The following is a 5,913-nucleotide window of genomic DNA, read 5'->3' as shown; positions in this document are numbered from 1 at the left end:
TGAAGTCACTTGGAGATTTCATACACAGGCCACTGGGGTGGAGGACTAATCCCTAACAAGGATTGCCTGAAGCAACAAGAATAAAAAAAATACCAGATGTCCGTTCTTAATTTGCAATCGTATTTTCTTAGATGGAAATAGACAATAATTATGAGTTCATTTCTACCTATTTTGGGGAAAGCACCATCGTTAATTACTGAGTATGCTCAGCTGATCCAGGCAGAGGCTCGGAGGGTAACAGGAAGGTCACCACACACAGCGACTTGAAAACAAACGCTGGGGCCAGGCTCACCTGTTCATTCTGCCTTCAGGTAAGAAATGCGGAAAGGTCTTTGGGAGCTTCCTGGATGATGTCACATGGTGGCTCTCCTGGCTGAACTGGCCATAGGCAGTCACCCGAGTTCCCCTTACACGCCCCCTGTTTCGCGTCTCCTGTGGGCTGGACTGCTGCTTCCTTCCCAGGAGGCCAGGCTCACTGTGGCAGTGGGTCGTGATCTCCTGTGAATCCAGCCACACTCCCTTTCTGCATCACTCGTTTCGCTCTTAGTAACTGAGTTATTAAAGTAATTAATGCACATTCTTGACTTTTATAGTGAGCACATAGAAAGAGCACACCCCATAATTGAGCTGCTCGTTTACACCTGTGCGGACCCACCCAGACTGTCAAAACAGCAGCAGCCTACCACGCCCGTGCCAGGAGCCCTGCCCGTCCAGCCCCTCCACTCCCTGGCAGAGCCGAGCACGATCCTGACCTCCGACACCGCAGAGTCACTTGTCTGGCGGGTGAAGTTTATGAAACTAGAATCACAGGATTTTTGTTTGTGTGCCTGTTTGGCTTCCGCTCATGCAGTATGCCCCTGAGGGTCTGTGCAGTGCCCTGGGCCCACTCTGCCCTCGTGCCTGCTGTTGTGAGCACTGGGGCTGTTTCCAGCCTTCTGGTCCGGAAGAGTGCTCTTGTGTGTTCTCTGTGCTGCATGAGCACACACTCAGGTGTGGGATTGTACTTAGGCACACACTTAGCAAACAATGCCAGGTCCCCAAGCACTTGAACCCACTGACATTTCCTTCAGTGCTACTCCAGGGCCTCCGTCGGCCACTGTCCTCAGATGTTCTGGTGGGCATGTCACGGGGTTCTAGATGTATAGTTTTGGGGTCAAATTTATATTTTCCCATGTAGCTGTATGATTTTTCCAAGAAGAATCTGTTGGAGAAGAAAATCCCCCACAGCACGGCCGCCATCACACAGCTGAGTGTCCCATGTGCGTCTGCCCAAACTAACTTTTCTTTTTCTCACTGCTTTAACTCCTCAAGCTTTATAATGACTCTGCCGTCTGGTAGACTAAGTCCTTTGGACCTGCCTTGATTCTTTTGGCCTTCATTCTTCTATGTGAATCTTAGAATTAGCTGGTCAGCACAGAAAATCCTGCTGCAAGTTTTGTTTGGCTGCATTGCATCTGTAGATCAATTTGTAGAGAACCGACATATTTAGAAAACCATTTCTAATCCATGAACATAGTATATTCCTCCAATTTAACTACATCTTCCTAAACTTTTTCTCAGTGGAGTGGCCCAGTTCTGTCCGTATAGTCCTTGTTTAGTGAGCTTTCGCACTGCTGTGATCAAAATATCTGACTGAACACTTTGAGGGGGGGAGTTTATTTGAGACTCAGAGTTTTAGAGCTGATTCCATAGAAGGCTGAGTCTGTTGCTCTGGACCCAAGTGAGGCAGCTCATCATGGGGAAGGGCCCAGGGAGGAAAGCTGCTGGCTCATGACCACCAGGGAGCAGAGAGAATAGGTGGACATAAAAGGGGATACAGGTAAGATGCACCCTTCCAGTGCAACACCAGTGACCTACCTCCTCAAACCACACCCCACCTGCCTGCAGTTACCACCCAGTCCATTCACACTAGCAGGGACTGTGGGTTACAGCTCGTGTAATCCAACCCTTTCCCCTCTGAATACCCCTGCATTAACAGGAGCTTTGGGGGAATACCTCACATCCAAACCATAACAGTAAGGGTGTAGAGTTCTGTCCAAATAGTCCTTGTGCATCTTTTAAGAAATGATTTAATACTAAATCTTTGATATTTTATGTTATTGTAAATATCTGTTTTAATATTTTATTTTCTAAGTGTTACTAATGCATAGACATATGATGGATTTTTAAGACATCCACCTTATGTCTGACAACTTTACTAAGCTCACTTCTTAATTCTAATAATTTTTATCTACATATACAATCCATTTTCTGCAAATAATGATAGCCTTATTACCTCTTTGCCAAGCTTTATAATGTATTGCTCTGATTAGGATGGCCAGTTTAGTGTAGAGTAAGTGTGGTAGTATATAAAATATTCTTGTTTACTTCCTAATCTCAGATGGAAAATCTTCAATAAGTCACTATTTAATGTTTTAAATATTTTTCATACCTTTTTAGAAAATACTTTTGTCATGATCATGGAATACTCTCTATTCCTAGCTTGCTGTGTTTAATTCAATCACAAGTGCATTTAAATCATTTTAAATTTTTCTCTGTCAATTGCATGATTATATCACTTTCCTCTTTTTATAATGTTAATGTGCTAGGACCTAGAATGAGCCCAAAACTTTACCATGTATCATCATTGTTATACAGTGTGACTATTGGTTTGCTGATATCTGTGACATTTTCATTGATATTCAAAGATGAGCCTACTGTTTTTCTTGTTGGGTTTGATGTCACAGTTATGCTGGTCTCAACGCTTGTGAGGGTCCCCCTCTTCTCTCCTTGTAGAATGTGCTTGGGTCTGGGGTTTTGTGTGGCCGGGGTGGCCAGGTCAGAGAGGGAGAGTGTTGCATACGGACACAACTCCTTCAGCAGTTCTGGAGTTGTTCACATCTATTCCTTCCTGGGTCCAAACTGGCAACTTTCCTCTAAGACGGGGTCCAAATCTTCAGATCTATTGGCCTGAAGCCATTCCTAGTGCCATCTTGAAATCCTTCTAATGTTTCAGGAATATGTAGTGATGCCTCTCTCTTTTTATTCCTGATATTGGCTGTTCACGTCTTGAGATTTATTGATTTCAGCTGTCTTTCCAAAGAGCCAAGTCTTAGCTTTATGGGTTTTATCAGTCTTTGACAGACATCATGAGCTATGGAAAGTGAATAATGGAACAAGAATCCAAAGACACTCAAGATCAGAGTGGAAGATATGCCTTGTTGATATTATTTCAGGAAGTTCATCAAGTTTTTTTAGATAATGGCTTTGTTGAGACATAATCCCTATGCCGTAAAATCTACCTTTAAAGGTTTGCAATTAGCAGTATTTTAGTATGTTCACTGAATTTTGCAGCCACCACCATTATCCAATTTCAGAACATTTTCTTCATCCCAGAAAGAATCCTTGCACCCATTAGTAGTCATTTTCCATCCCCCTCCCTCCAGGCCTAGGCAACCACAGCTGACTTTCTGTTCTTACTTTTATGCCTGTTCTGGAAGTCTTATAAAAGGAATCATAAAATAGATGGTCTTTTGTGACTGGCTTCTTTCACTGAGCCTAATCTTTTCAAGGCTCATCCATGTTGTAGAACAGCCCAGTTTTATAATAAAAATAAAATGAGCACAAAAACGCTGTTCTGTGATCAAAACGTGACTGCTATTCTCTAGGACAGCATAGTACGAGACTGAGTTATCCCCACTCAACATGCTTATAGGGTGTTAATGTTTATAGTGACTTTTTTAGATGCAAACTTTCTCATCCTAGTTCCTACTCTGAACATTGCTAGTTTTAGAATGAATATTTCTAAAATGCATGTTTAGCCAAAGGAAAATTGTTTCTAAATTTTTAAGCATAATTTTTCAAATAAGATACATTATTATGATGCAATTATTAAGGTGAACAATTTGGGTTAGAATGGAGTACAACATATCCTGCTTTTCTATCTGGATTAATAATGTAAATCTTCCCAGCTAATCTAAGAAGCTTTAATTTGGAAATATATTATGGCTGAGGTTTTGAAAGGTATCAAGATTCAACTTCAGCCTGGGAGAAAGTATGTTCAATCCCTAAATCCAGGGGAGACATTGCTCTGATTCTCAATGTCTTCCTGGGGCACGCGCAGGTCAAAACTGAGACATGGCACCCTAGGCACTCACAGACCTTTGTGTTGAGCAAGCCTCCAGGACTGCAGACCAGACGCACTGGGTGAGTGACCAAGATCTCAAGGGCATAGCCAACACCTGCCACTCGGTCAGAGGGGTGTCCCTCGTAGCCGTGGCTTCTCAAGGTGGGTAGATTTAGGCAGCAGTACTGTTTCTTTCTACTCCCTCGTCCTTTTAAGACATTTAATTTTAGCAATTTTCTCCTTTAAAAAAAAACGCTCCTATGGTGTATTTTAATATTAAATAGGTAATCAACATGACAATAAATCCATATATTTCAATTGTGGAAATTGTTTTTACACATCTAGAAATAAGCTATAATCTTTAGATTTAGATGTAATTTTTTTTTTTTTTTGAAGAAAAGTGTTTCCTGGTCAGAAATTCCTGAAGAAATTCATATAAACCAATGTCTTAAAATGTTTGCTCAGAAACCCAAATTCACTTTCAGATTGGATTACCAAGTTATCAAGGTTTATAGATGCAATATTATTTGTTTTACAAGAAAATAAAAATCTCACGGTGTGCCCAAACTCAGTGCCCCACACCATGCCTGGGAGGCCTGCTTGGCCTTGCTGTGCCCAGAGCCGATTCCCTTGCGGATTGCTTTCTGGTCTCTTCTTGTGCATTGGAGCCGGGAAGGCTCAGGGTGCAGACTGTGAGGCCGGGGTAGGGGGTGGTGACAGTGACAGATCTGTCACTGGAAGTGCCTAAATGCCGGCGCGCTCCCAGGTGAGTTCAGGCAGTCCAGGGAGAGGCCTTGGTCTACTGATTAACCAAGTGTGGTGCTGCACAGTGCACGGCCAGAAGGATGAGTCCTGGGTCAGGCCCACGCAGTCGGATTCTAATTCTTTAACTGGAGAAACTTTCAAAGGTCAATGGCCTGCTGACTGTTGATACACGTGGGACAATACAAGTGTCCACTGTCAGGACAGAGCTCTCCATGGGTCTCCTGCTTATGGCAGATTTTATAGCAGGCTCTTTCCAGGGCTGCGATAGAACAAGTGACCTTGATGGGGAGAAAACCTCCCTCGAGGGCAAAGGTCAGGTTGGTTTGCAGCCCCTTATGAAAGACTGGCACAGCTATGACACAAACCCACTGCATGTGCAGCAGCCCCTGGACACTGGACCAACCCCATGAAACCTGGCAAGAGGGGTGGCCAAGACGAGCCTGAGGCTCATGCCGCCTCCTGTGCAGGGACGAGGGAGTCCCTGTGCGCCCGCAGGGCCTGAGCCTTCTGCAGCAGCACTGCAGCCCCAGCTGGCCTTGAGCCTGCAGTGGGCAAAGACTTCAGAGGGACTGAGGATGGCACCTTGCCAAGTGGAAGTCCCTCAAAAGTACCCTCCCCTCTGACGCTAGAATTGAAACAAAGCCATGTTTCAGGGCTGGGTGTGGCTCAGTGGTGGAGCACTTGCCTAGCACGCAGGAGGCCAACATCCCCCCAAAAGTCAGTGTTTGTCAACACGGGGGTCAGCTGTGGAGAAGGGGTGGAGGCCACCGGTGGATTCAGAGCATTCATCAGGGTGAGGGCCAAGAGTCCTCCTTTGAGGACTGGCCTCTTGGGAGGGTGTGATAGCTGGTGCATGGGCTGGGGACAGGGACCCAACCAGCCAGCCCAGGTCTTTCTTCCGCATGCTGCCCAACTTCCCAGGCTGGCAGTGGCTTTGTTCCCCTCTGGCTGGCTGGTCAGAGGACCCTCGGGAGCCACCCAGGCTCCAGGACCCTTTCCCTCCCCTGCCCCTTCAGGCCTGAGGCAGTAACAGCTTCCCGTCA

Source organism: Urocitellus parryii, chromosome 8, assembly GCF_045843805.1.
Source record: "Urocitellus parryii isolate mUroPar1 chromosome 8, mUroPar1.hap1, whole genome shotgun sequence".
Taxonomy (NCBI): domain Eukaryota; kingdom Metazoa; phylum Chordata; class Mammalia; order Rodentia; family Sciuridae; genus Urocitellus; species Urocitellus parryii.
The sequence above is the reverse complement of the archived record's forward strand: the minus strand, read 5'-3'. Positions refer to the sequence as shown.